A 14165-nucleotide genomic window follows, 5' to 3' on the forward strand; every position below is an offset into this window, starting at 1 on the left:
AAATTATTGCAGGGGAATGGGAGCATCGGGGATGTTTAAAGAACAGAAAAGCATACAAACCCATGGAAAACCAGACTCTTAACCATTGAGGAGCTCACTAAATATTTTATTCTACCTTTCCGTGTTTCAGATCTGGGACTAGATTTAGTCTCTTGGAAAAATGCCTTGAAACAAAAATTCACAATCTATAAAATCCACACCTGTGTGAAGRCAGTTCAAGACCCAAAATCAGATGTTGGGTATGCAACATACAGAATTTATGGCTGCTTATTCAACTGAAATTTCACTTTCTTGTATCTACTCATTTCACTTGTCTAGCAGCCACAAGAAGTCTGCACTGACAAAATTGCTTACTGTTCAAAAAGCACWCTGCMCAAAATGAAACTTATGTGATTMAAAGAACAATTTTGAGAGCYCAGTCTGGGAATTTTTTCATGAAARCAGCAGAAGAGCCAAGTAGAGCTTCAGTATTATTCATTCACTCCTACTGAAAATTGAAAACAGGAKTTTTTAAAATTTGGAAAAAATAACACTGCAGCAAGACCTTTTTTTCTTCTGTTCTGCCTTCTTGGGAATATTTCTGCCAAAACAGAAACAAACCTGTGATAGACACTGAAGCACAAAAAACGTCTGGCCATTTCTCTGTTTTTTGAGGGAGAATATGGGGCATTACTAGCAGCAAAGCTTCTTCCAGAGAYATGTGTACTAAATTCTGCAGCCACTCATCTCAGTTGCTGTTAAGTTCATGACAAGCCGACAGATGCAGGTGTCCTTTTTGTACCAATCATTTGCTGTACCTGTAATACCATGCCATCACAAAAGTGATGACAAAGAGACCTCTGCTTCTGAGCATTCTCACATGATATGGGTCAAGTATATAAAACTGCTGTAGGCTACCAAGACTGCTACACAGGAACTCTCCTACCCATCATTCAGGTTCAATCACCTGAGGCGCTTTCACCTTGAGACTACRAATCCAGGCTGCTGTCAAGCACCAGGTCTCACACCTCCACAAGAATAGCATCCAGCATTCTCCTTTTGTCCCAGTGACTACAATCTTCGTGCAGTCCRTGACTGTGTTATCTACAGACCCCACCTCTTCTCTACATTTTCCATTTCTAGCAATATTCTACTAGTTCAAATAAGATCTGAAGGCTAAAAGTACCATCATCCCCAGTCACTTACCTGGCACATTTCTGACAGAAAGGTGGCTGTGGTGCTACACAGACAGTAAACTTTTTCCYTCTGTTCAGAAAACAAAAGTACTTTTCAATCTGATTACGAAYTCTACTTCAGCTTATGAATAATAGYMATAACAACTGGTACAGCAAGAGTAGTSCTGCATCTTTTTCTTGTAGAATTTTATATGTACTTACACAAAAGACGGCARAGAATCAAATTACTAGTGGAGCCCAAAGTAACTGGGAAAACGACGTGTGTCGCTTTATGTTGTCTGTGGGTTTTCTATTGTATTACTCTTAAATTATAGCGGTTACAGGTAATTAGTAATTTCTAGTTTCTATTAACATTAAAAAACAACATCAAGAACAGCTCCCTTTTAACAATGGCACATTTCAACTAGCTTGCCCAGGATTCTTGTTTCTATGGCCTGGGCTTGACAGACTGAGAATAAACCCAGCTGGTTTTCAAACCAACACTTTCAATAGTCTGGGGAAGGGCTGTGTGACTTGCCATAAAAACAGCTGCCTCTGTCTCCCCAACCAGCCAGGAATAAGCTGATGAGAACAAAACCTTGAATGAAAACACCTCGACTTTTCATGCAAGGACAAAAGGTGGTCATTATGCATACCAGGAAGGTTCTTTTATAGCTGGTAATTACATATAAATTGGAGAGTTATAATAAAAAAAATAATTTCTCTCTTCATTTATTTAAAATGTGATTTCTACAGCCATTATATAATTACTGGTATTTTTCAGTAATGTTATTAAGAACAAATGAGCTAGTGTTTCTGAAAGAATCACAAAGATGCAAATGCTGAAAGTTCCTTATTAGAACTAGTAGTCCAGCATGAAGCAAGTGGCAGGAAAAAGATCTCTTCTTGAAAACAGCAAACTGAACTTTTTTCAGTGTTGAAAAAAGATTAATTTCTATATTTCTACTATGAAGAAATAAATTATCCCTATCATCTCTGACACATTTTTTCAAGCTCTCAACTTTTCTGCTTCTCATTTGCTCAGAAAATGTCTATGAACTGTTGACCTCCAGCAACAAGCCTAAAATAAGACATAGAGAGGWCAGAAAAATTCCCAAAAGTACAAGAACAGCTTCCTGCTGTCATTACTCATGAAATAARTGTTATTTCTTGACACCTAGTCAAGCACTCATTCACATGTACAATCTGAAATGTTTGAGTTTGCATTGCAAGAGCAGCAACATCTTAGTGAAAGAATATAAAAATTAAGAATAATCATCTYTTAGGAGATACACAAATCTCCATATAGTATGGAAGTATAGCCTTGACAGCTTTTAGAGAACCAACTTAGATTATATACTTCACCACAGTGCACAATGCTAGATATCCTGGAGGCTGACTAAATATTATTAAAGTAGAGGAGAAGGAGTGACACAAAGAACAAAGAAGAGAGAGAGAAAAGCTTGTATTTCAACGGAGAAGAATTAGAATCACGCACATAAATATCACCATGTCATTACCCAGTCCACCAGAAACTTTATTTATTTTAAGGCAAATTATTTTCTGTTACCAGTAGTGCTTCTGTAAATGGATAAAAAGTCAGAAAGCACAAGAAATGCAGAAGAAAATATCCAGTCCTCCAAGATGTTTTCTGTTGACAGGATGTAAAACAACACAYATCTCCTCAAGAGCCCTGAGGCTCTGATGTCCAGTGGATCCCTGCTGTCCTGAGCTACCCTGGGCCACAATGGCAGCAGAAGGCTCCAAACAAATAGGTAACATAAYTCAAAATGTGGGAGAGCAGACAGATACCCTTCCTAGTTCCAATGGCAGTCCATCAAACTTGTGTCACCTTTCTCCCGCCCATGCTGTCACACCAGATGCTTCTGCCTGCTGAGGGCTCTCTCCCAAGGGTAGAAGCTGCTTCTCTCCCAGCAGCARCTGCAGGTTAGATCTAAGATAATGGTAAGAAATGAAGTCTTAAATACTGGGACAAGCAGGTGAGCAATATTCCTAATTTTTAAGACAAGATCATTTTTACTTTTTTGTAAAGAATGCAGGTGGTGGGGAGGTTTTTGTCTTTATTGCAAATAAACTTTTTTTACACACTGTAATTCATCTGACTCCTTGAAAATCTGCCGCTTACTCCACTGATGATGGAAAGAGTCTCTGTCCTTAGCTGACTCAGATTATGAAAGTTGCTTCTTCCTGGTTAATTGTTAAACATCTGATCTAGCATAATTTTGTTTCCTTGCTTTTTCCATTGTGATTATACATAGCATTTAAATACCTTCTGTCAAACTGTCACTTATTTGTAATGACATCAAAAAGCTTGAAGGAAAAATCTGTAAATCTTAGTCATTTATCAGAGTAGTTTATATGTTCTATTTCAAAAATCAAAGTAGCAGTTTAAGTTTGTTGTGACTATGTCCCCAGTATTTGCAGTAGGGCACAGAAGTTGGTCTTACGGGTTTACAGTCTTTTAGTCAGAAAAGAACACAACTTATAGATCAAATTCTGTGATACACATGCTAAAGATAACAAATACATGAGTACCTAAAAAAGTATTCACAGACCTCACAGGTTCTTCAGTAAGATTTTTTTTGGATAAACATCAAAATTTTAATTTATTAAARTTAATTTACAAACAAATGTATTTTTCTTTGTTATATCACAAAACATGTCTGGTTTTGCATTGAAATATTTGCCAGTCTTCTTTAGCTGGAATAAGCAGTACCTGATACTTACGTTTGACAAAACACATTTACTGTGAGTACAGTTAAGGGGGGGAAGTYTTATGAAAGTGAAGCCTGGATACAATAAGGAAATAGTAATAAAAGAAGAACCATGAAAGGTGGCAAATTATAAACAAAATAGCATGTCTCTGAATCTTTAAAAAGTGCCAGTTCTTGCTTTTGAGGCTAACTGCCAGAGTGCAGCTTTAAGAKGAGTGTTTAGAGTGAATCTTTGCATGATCACTCCATTTCAGTTTGTGCCTGTTGCCTCTTGTCCTACCCATGGCTTTTCCTTCTTTAGCTGCTCCTATTAGGCATATGCATATCTAATATATKATCAGATCCTCCTGAGCCTTTTCTTCTCCAGGCTGAACAACCRCAGTTCTTTGAGCCTCTACCTAGCCTGAATGACCCTGCATTGATTCTGTTGTGTGCAGGATGCTGGGTTGRATGGCCTCCTGAATAATGACTTTTTCTTTGTGGCAAAACCAGCTGAATTGCTTCCCACCAAGAACAGAACCCAGAGCTAGACTCTTCCACTCCAGTAGAAAGGAGCTGGGATGGGAGACACAGGGAACCACAATGAAGGATCAAGCTCACTTCTCCTTTGGAGAAAAGGAGGGCAAGAGAGAGGAAGGCAGCAAATGCTGCTGTTGGAAGGGTCCTTTCCCCACTCAGCACTGAGATACCGTGCCAGCCTGGCTTCCCCCAGCTCAGTCTCTGCTACACTGAGGGTGGGAGCCCGTCACCAGTCAGATGCTCTGAGGGAGCCCACCTGATAACTGTGAGCACTGACTGATAGCGCTCCTTCCTGACTGCTAAAGAACATTTCCTGATGGCAGGATCAAAAGAAAAGCAAGAGGTTAAATCTAGAAGGAAACAGGTAGACAGAGGTGAACAAGAAAAGAGCTGCCAAACATGCAGACTTAGCAGTTTGCAAGAGTTGGGGTTTTTTTGTATGTTTCAATTATTTGCTAAAAGATGCTAGACTTTCAATTGCCTACAGTAGAGAGGAGAGAATGCAGTTATTAGATTGTGCTAAAGAAACTTAAAGAACACACAATCCTAAAAAAAAAAAAAACTTCTAAAAGACAAGATTATTTTTCCTAAAAAATATCAAACTGGTGATTTCTTGTTATCACTTGACAAGGCTGCAATTTTTGAGTTAGACATGCAGTATTGTAGTGCCTATGGCAACATTCACTCAGAAACCACTTATAACAAGGTTCAGAAACTCAAAATTGAAAAAAGTAGCTCTTAGATGATTCTCATCTAGATTTCTAAAGGCTGCATAACGAGAGCAGAAGTTTTAAAGGGATTATAAATAATGGCACAGAGAATTGAAAAGCAARGGCAGACAAAATGCTACCCTGAGAAGTCCATAAATTGCAAAAACAGGTGAACAAATTAAGGCAATTTCTGATAAAAAGATGTAAGTCTGTGAAAACATGACTAAGTCATGTTGAACACAAACAGACAGAACTGAGAAGTCAATAAATGAAGAAGTCAMGAAATCCCTCTTTATTGTGGTAAAGTAAGATAATATCTCAAAAATTTAAAWTTTTTTTAAGAATCTTGGGAAATGGAGCACTTAGTTCCAGACTGAAAATGTATCAGATGTTAAGTCCTGTTGAGCACTACGGTGCTTTAACATCAATCAGAAATTAAACCCCAAATAAGCTACTGTACTTCCCCCACCCCTTCTGGTAAGAAAGMGACAAAAGCACAGACTATGGGTTAACAATTTACTGAAAGCAAAAAGCAATTAAACAAGAAACACACAGTAACACAGCAATATTAATAAMAAAAGTATACATCATCCCAACAGAGGAGGCTCCTGCAGGGATGAGGCACACTGTCACATCTCATGGTGCTCATTTGTCATCTCCCCAGTGTCCTCAAGCCTGGGCTCCCTCTCCTTGGAGGAAGCCTGTGAGCCTGGCTCCACATCAGTAGTGCTTGCTGTTACCCAGGGACATGGCCAAGGCTGGTGGGGAATCAAGGGCCTTCTCTGATTAGTGTGTGTTTGGTTGAATCCTGCAGCTAAGGTCCTTCCCCAGGGCACTGATTCAAGGGACAAGACACATGTCAACAAATAAGACATTTTATTTTTGCCATAAACCTCTACTGCAGTCTGATTTCATAATTCTTACTCAAAGAGATCATGGGCAGAGAGCAGGCCCTCTTAACAGCCCCTTAATACCCTATGATTATCTAATTCATTTCATGSATAGTGATCGGCCTCTCAGTTTCAAACACCCTGAAGTTGGCCACTTAAGAGACAGAGTCAAGATTAGTCCACTGAGCTRAGGAGACACAGCAAAACACAGCAGTATCTGGAGATATGTCTCAAAGGAAAAAAAAACACAAAAGCCAGGTCTCTTCTTTTGAGCCATTAAAACAGAGGACTAATTGCAAGGCAGSAGAGAAAAAAAACAAACTGTTAGAACAACCTTAGTCAAGCTACCCTGTCACACAAAATAAAAACCGAAAAAACTTAGTTTCTTCCAACTTTTCCTAGGAACTTTGAAATATTTTTTGTAGAAGAATCCACAAAGGAGAATGAACACCTCCTATGGGAAMAAGAAGGAATGGGCGCCAAGCAGAGCTTGGAGCTGCAGAGGGGCAGAACTGAAAATTAATCATTCAAGCATATTGTGCTCTATTATTGTGCACACTTAGGACATCTTCCTGAATAGGCTAATTTTGAAGGCATCTGAGAAAATCAGAATTACAACAAAAGAAGTTGTTRCAGCAGTCCTGTTTGCAGTGAAATTCTTCTGGGTAAATAACGATTTTGTAGGAACAAGGCTAAGATTGTTTAAACAGTGTTCAGAAAATCTGGAGAGTCCACTGCAAGTCTCTACTAGATCCTGTCCTAGGCCAGAGCAAATACTTGATGCTGATGTCATTGGACATTCTGGAATGTTTTGCAATAAAAAATGCAGAACAAGATCATCTGGCATGAAAACAAAAAAGGCTTTAAAAGTGGTTTGGAAATAGATGGAAGTGGGAAAGTGCAAGTTGACTTTAGGTAAGTCTGTCCGTGTRTTAGTAAAGCAAAGGACCCAAATTAATATATCCTGCTTGTCAGGACTTAAAACTTGACCCAATAACTCAAGTGTGGACTACAAAGGGGCTTGATTTCTTCAAACGAGCTAACTCTACTGAACAGCTAACTCAAACTTTTACTAAAGAGTTAAAACTTKTGTTAAACTCTACTAACTAACTCAAGTTGAGAGCATAAAAGCACAAATTGTGCTAAGAGGGGCCTGAAGTAAGCTGTCAGTGATTTCTATTTAAGATTTCAGAAATCTTTTATATGTGACATCCAGGGTCTAATCATATGGTGCTGTAACTCCTCAATAATATCTGTACCAACTAGCTTTAGCTCAACATCATTACTGGTTGTTTTTCTCATAAGCTTATTTTCTTCTCCTTTAGTCAGCTTCTCTGACACCTCCCCTATTCCCAAAGGCCTATTTCCTGACAAGAACTTGGTCAGGGTGTAAGATACATTTCCATTACTAACAACATAATATTGTCCAACATGAGTATGTTGCACAGTTAAGCACTTTTTATTTTACCAGCTACAGTTGTTACTTACATATAGTAACATTCATTCATTGAATGAATTCAGTATTTGGACAAGTTTCATACAGAGCACAYAGAACATACGTATTATTTTTGTATGATTTCTTTGGTTTTTATGCTTTAATTTTCCTCACTAGGGAAAAAAATATGTTTGTGGTCACATAAGGCAACTTGCAAAATAAAAGAGAAATAAAAAAATAAAAAAAAAACCACATTATTACCAGAAAATAAATCAGAGTTAGGAAGAAGGAAAAAGAGTAGGTTTGAGCCAGSCAAGGCAGTCAAGAAAGGGGCTAGAAGACAGGGAAAAAAAGACAGATGGGAACTAATTTGTGCGAGACCTTGAAGCAAGGAGTCTCAACTGTATGTGGGAAGCTATAAYAGAAGAGATTTTTCCACAAACATTCAAACTGAGGCAATGATATTTTAAAGCCTTAATAAGATATGAATTTGGGTAACACTTTAATTGTTTTTCTGAGAAAATTACTGAGGCCATCCAAGACTCTGGACTATTTCTCATATTGTTCTACCCATCTGTGGAGTCAATAAATAATTATGCCATCATTGTGTTCAAAGCCTCACTTATTRGGAATTACAGCAACACCTGGTTATCCTGACAGAATGTTTAGTGATTAAACTTCCTACAGTTATTTCAGTACTCACTTCTTTCATAGGATTAAACATTCTTTCACTCTTTTGGAAACTCATTTGTCTCYACATTATTAATGCATTAATTTAATAATAATAATTCTTCATACTTACCAATGTACTGACCTCAGGACATGCCTTCTGGGGTGATATTTGAGAATGTCYTAGCGAATACATACTAGTTTTCCTCAGTGTTTGAAAAGGACTTTTTTTTTCTGTTGAATGTCTAATCAGCACCTGAAGGATTCCAAAAGGGTATTTCTCSAGTCCAGGAAAGGCCTCTGGAAAGGCTGCAGTGACACTGACTCTTTCATCCTGGAGGTCTTGGATGAGGCAAATAAGCCGTTTACAACTTTGCATATTTCTTGAACTATCACTTCCTAAAGCAGAAGTCAGGATCTAAGCTAACARACTCTAACAAAGGTTCCCACTTGTCAAGGGACAAAACAGCCTATTTTGCATACTGTTGCATCTGGAATTTTCAAGAGCCCTGAAAACTTAGACACCAAATGTCCATTGTAATCCCTCAAGAGTGAGACACTGAACTCCTTGAGTAATGCTTCAGCCAACAAATCCAATTATGCTGAGGTACAGGTGATGTGACTGGAGCTGACTGTTCCCTGACAATGGCTCACGCTGGATGGGGGCAGGAGAGCACAAGGGCRGGATAACATTAGCAGCTGTGTGGCATCCTATGCTTTGATAGCTGTGCTCTGKCACTTCTGCAGCTCTCTCACCTCCAGCAACTTTAGATGCCAGGCTGCACATAGGCACTGTAGGTGAGCCCAAAGACCTATTGAGGGGTAGTCTGTGTGCAGGTCTGAACATGCACCCTTCTGCAGATGTTTGTCTTTWTAGTAGCATAGCTGTACCTGGTACCGTTAAATCCATGAGTGCTAACACGCAGACTTGGATTGGAAAAATTGCCATGCTTTTGGGATGCTGCTGACACTACAGGTCATAAGATACATAAGATAAATGAACTTTGTGTAAACTCCTATTACCTCTACCAACTCTTTAGCTAAAATGTACCTTTTAGAACTGACTATAATTCTGTCACTCGATTGCTTGTCAGTTTTGGCATCTTTCATAAGCACAATAGATAGAGCAATTCTGAAAGTCTTGAAAGGGTGCAGAGGAGACATCAAGAAAAGCATGCACACCACAGAAGACTGTGMCAAAACAAATGAGTTTATAAAGATCAGTTTGTTATGTAGTCTATCTGAACATTGTACATGCCATGTCTTTCACCGTATATTGCTCAGACTATAAATAAATCAAATTGACATATATTCACAATCTAGCACCATCTGCTGCATAAAGGAAGAAGGCATTTTAAAAGCAAAGGATCTGTTGGTTTTCTTACATGATATATCTTAATCAGTGAAATGTAYTCCTAGTTTTTAAAATGTGCAACTTGACTTTAAATATGACAAGCATTTTACAAGAACCATTTGAGGAAATCCTTCTAACTATGGATTCTCATTTGCTATTAGTCTCTGCACCACATTAAAATTCTTTTCTTTCCAAAACATTAAGCTGAGAACAAGAAGCAGGRAGGTCTAATCTGGAGTGTGGTGAATTGGACTTGCATGGAAGAGATGCATATAATCAGAGATAAAGGTTATGGGTTTTAYATAAATTCTTCTCATTTAAGATAAATATTTAATTTAATATTTGAGACAAATAATTGTCTGCATCATTGTTTAGGGGTTTATTTTGCTAATTATTTTTTCAACTCTTTTTTATATCCCCTTAAAACAGGTCTTTGTTTTTTTTATTAGCTATGACAAAACCATTAGTAATTATTCCCARCTTGATACTATTCCCTGTTTATTACTTATTAAAAAAATATGTATCATTCTGAAATTCTAGGGGTCTCTATTTTTAAATGTTTTGGAAGACCATGGCAAAGCATACAGGCATATTCTAAAACTAATACAGGCTACCTCAAGAAATTAAGCTTAAGTGAAACTAAAATTARTTCACTCAGGAACTTAACTCTTTTYAATTTCTTCAACAATTAAGATGCCTTTTTTGATATTAGCATACAATGTTACAGAACCACTGCAGTAATTTAATATAACAAACTTGTTTACAGTTTAAATCTCTTGTACTAAAGCACTGAAAAATAGTTCTGCTTCCTCCCTCTGCTTCATCCAAAAGGCATTATTCTTAGCTGACTGTCAGCAACACAAAACAAAGGGATGTTAAATTAARTTTCTGCTTTATAAACAGAAAGGAAAAAAAAAATAGACCACAATATTTCAGTGTGTTGATGCAGTGAATTCTGGCCTGCGCAAAGCTGAAGTAGTTTTCCTTATGGGCACTGACAAAGACAACTGTCACTGTGTGCCACAGGGCACTATGAGCTGCAACCAGAATCCCGCCTGAACTCAGACCAGAGGCTGAAGGTCCCCACAGTTCTTTGTTTCCATCAAAAAATGTCAGTTTTGCTCGTTTCTACAAGGAGGGGCTCTCTGGAGAAATAACAAACACAAACTGGAGGCCAAYGATCAGCCATGTAGCTGCTCAAACACAATTCTAAGTTGTTGCTGAGCTGCAAATGGSCATTCTCAACAGGTCGCTTTAGCCCCATGCTGTAGCTATCTGGATCCTTGGTAGAGTACCTTTGAAAACCCCAGTGTCCAGCCTCTTTGATTTTTCAGTAAATATCCTAAAAAATACACTGTCTGCTTTTTTGGTTATTTCTTTTGGTGAGCTACACACAGTTTAGACTACTGAAAAACAGATAAGTGCAAGTTCTACACAGAAAATTAGGACTCAGAGCTGAATGTAATTTTTAGCCCACTAATTTTCTGAATACAGCCAAAAAGAACCAGTCATATGCTCCAAAGTAAGCACACAGGCTTCTGCTGCTCTGACTCACCAACAGGTTTGACAAACTACAAAGGAATATAAAGGCTTCACCTCATCCCAAGTTTTCTCCTTGAAACTGCTTAGCCATCTGCAATGAAACTAAAGTGATGCAAACAGTAGAAGAGTGATGAATTTTTCCTTGGCACTCTGAACCTCACTTTATTGTTGTTGTCTTTTTAAATCACATTTACTCCATTTCAGATCAGGACTTTAAATGACCTGCTACCAAACCACTCTCTTCAGGAGCAAGCTGTCTACAATTTCTAAAAAGGAATAAAAATGAAAGCCCTTCCATTACCCTTGAAACAGGATAATACATTCCAAACAGAACAAATTTGAAAAATGAAAATTTAAACATCAAAAAGCCACATTCAYATGCAAATCTACATAAAAGACTTAYGAACTTCGCTCATAGTTTTCCATAACATTTCAAAATATCAGCTCTAAACATAGATGAATATATACCTCAGATCTAGTGATCTGTTTCTTCAGCTATGGCTTTTTTCAGCTAAGAAACTTCCTTCTGTTTCTTGTAAAATACAACTTTATAACATTTMATATGCTGTAGGGAATCATTCCTCATTGGATTGACTTTGAATATACCTGAAAGCGTTTTTGTTGCTTGTAGATTTTGTCTGATATGGTCCAATGAACTCCAATGAGCTTGAACATGACCTTGACATGTTGAACTTTACCTTCAGGTGAAAATTCAGAAAGTAACTGCTGACAGTCAAGTGTAGAATTACTCTTTTCAGACAGAATCCTTGACCTTCACCATTCCCTGACCTGAAGCCAAGTGCAGTTAGATTTTCTCCAATCATCATGTCTCCCTGTCACATATGAAGTATGAACCCAACACTTGCTGCTCACTTCATCAGATACAGGTGTGGGGATTCTTTTTTCATACTGAAYGTACAGATTACAAACACAGTGACTATTTCAAAATGTACTTCCAAGCACACAGTTTCTAGTGAACAAAGAAAATATTTTCAGCACAAACATAGCCAAACAAACTCATAGGGCTTTCTGGATCAATGAATTATTTCTTTGCTGCACCAGAGTTGCAGCCATAGAAAGGGACCCTTAAGAACTCATGTTTTCATACCTATAGCAGAGTTTTCTGATCAGATCAGACGTGTGTGGATTTAAAATACGAGTTTAATACAAAAATCTTTGAAACTACATTCCTCTAAGTATATAGAGCCATTTCCTTGTTTAAAGTGATCAAGTCCTCCTTGAGTATTGTACTAGCAACCAGTTTGAAATCTCAAGTCACTTGCATTACAGCAGACTACACCTATCCCAGTTATTTGCCAAAGAACCTGGCAGGTTTTAAATCACCCCCACTAGCTTCACTGGGGAGAGCAGTATTCAAGCCCTATGCAAAATCATGTATTTTTAGGGATTGTTTGAAGTCGTAAACTCAAGACTAGGTTTAAACCCATTCAGTAAGTTTAGAGGAGCAAGACCTAGATCCCTCGTCTGTTAGACCCTGCACTACAGCTTGGTCATTCAGAGCACCACTCATCTCCCATGTGCATCCTCAGGCAATGGATGTAACAGTAATTACAGCATTAACTACTAAGGCACATGACAGAGTTTTGTGTCAAAACCAAGCTTGGTTGAAAACCAAAATTACCCTCRAGATCCTCACAACCTGCCCATTGGCAGTGCTTTGCACCTCCTGCCAGATGCACCCAGACTTCCTGGTGATGCTTCTATGAACTGGCTAATATAGGGCAAGTCAATAATCCTCAAAACTGCTTCCCAGATTTAAAAAAAAAATGGCATGTTACTGAAATCAATTGCTTTTACAAGAATAGCTGAGGTTGAGTGTGATTTTTTGGAAACTGAAAGACCAGTTTCCAAAATGCTTAGACTAGTTTCTAATAACATCCAAAAGCCACCTCAGTGTATTTATTCTTCTTGGCTCTTGACTTCCAGCAAGCAAATKATGTTCTATTCTTCACTCACAAAATGCAGCCTTTCATTATTCCTGTTCAACTTGACTCAAAAAACCTAAGTCCTCCCACAGAAAATAGAGAAATCTTGTCATTTAATATCTATGGCCCTTGAGCAAACAAGCATCTCAATGAGTTATATTTTAAAGGAATTAATTCTTCTTCAGCCCCAGCACCATTCTTTCTGCCTACATTCTCCACGTTTTTTCCCTGCAAATGTGRTTTATTATTTTCTCCTTATTATAAAATGCAGAGGACACACCTGCTTTACCGCAGCTATCAATAACTACAAATTCAGAAGGTAAAACCTGTGGGTTTGTTTTTATTTTTTCTTTAGCTGCATTTGGATGGTCGCCATCCAAAAGCAGTGGTAGATCTAGAGAAGCTAGGAACGCAAAATCCAGCGGGTATTGTGCCCAGGCTGGCTCTGCCATCAGCTCCGCACTCACCGTACCACCTGCGGTTTTCTCACCTCCCTCCAGACCCAAATTTGCCCGCAGGCAAACAGAAGGACGCGGGAACGGCCATAACCGGTGTTTATAACTTTAATGAGCCCGGGAGCTGCAAAGGGCCAGGCCGCAGGCACGGAGCCCACAGGGGGAACGCTTCCCACAGGCACAGGCCGCTCTGGCCCCTTCCCGCCGGGCCCGCACCGCCCTCAGCGCCGCCGCCGCGGGGCGGGGCCGCGCCGCGCCAACAACCAATAGGAGCGCGGGTCTCCTCAGGGCTCAGCCAATCAGCGCCCGCGGTGGCGGCGCGGGCCGGGGCTGCGGGAGGGAGCGGAGGCGGCGGTGGCGGCGCCCGGGAGCGGGAGCGGGAGAGCAGCGGGAGCGGGAGAGCAACGGGAGCCCTGAGCTCCATCCCGAGAAGCCCGTTGGAACCCCGAGGCTGCTGACCCGCGCCCACTTTCCGCCTGAAATGCTTCTTTCCCTAGCCCTGGCTGCAGCCCGGGCTTCCGACACCGCCCAAATCACTGAGGTTTCCGGAGAATGTTGTCGCCTCAGCCCTGGCCTGACAGGGACAGTAAAACAAAATAAATCAAACTSGAATAAAATAACCCAAAATGTGATAAAATTGAATAAAGTAAAATATAATGTAACACACTAGAAAATGAAAAGTAACACCGGCCAGCCAGCGCTTCTCACGATGGGCTGCCGGAGCGCAGCGCTCGGATCCGCAGCCGCTCGGGGAGG

Source organism: Malurus melanocephalus, unplaced genomic scaffold (genome assembly GCF_030028575.1).
Source record: "Malurus melanocephalus ecotype Western Australia unplaced genomic scaffold, MMel_1.1 scaffold_35, whole genome shotgun sequence".
Classification (NCBI taxonomy): domain Eukaryota; kingdom Metazoa; phylum Chordata; class Aves; order Passeriformes; family Maluridae; genus Malurus; species Malurus melanocephalus.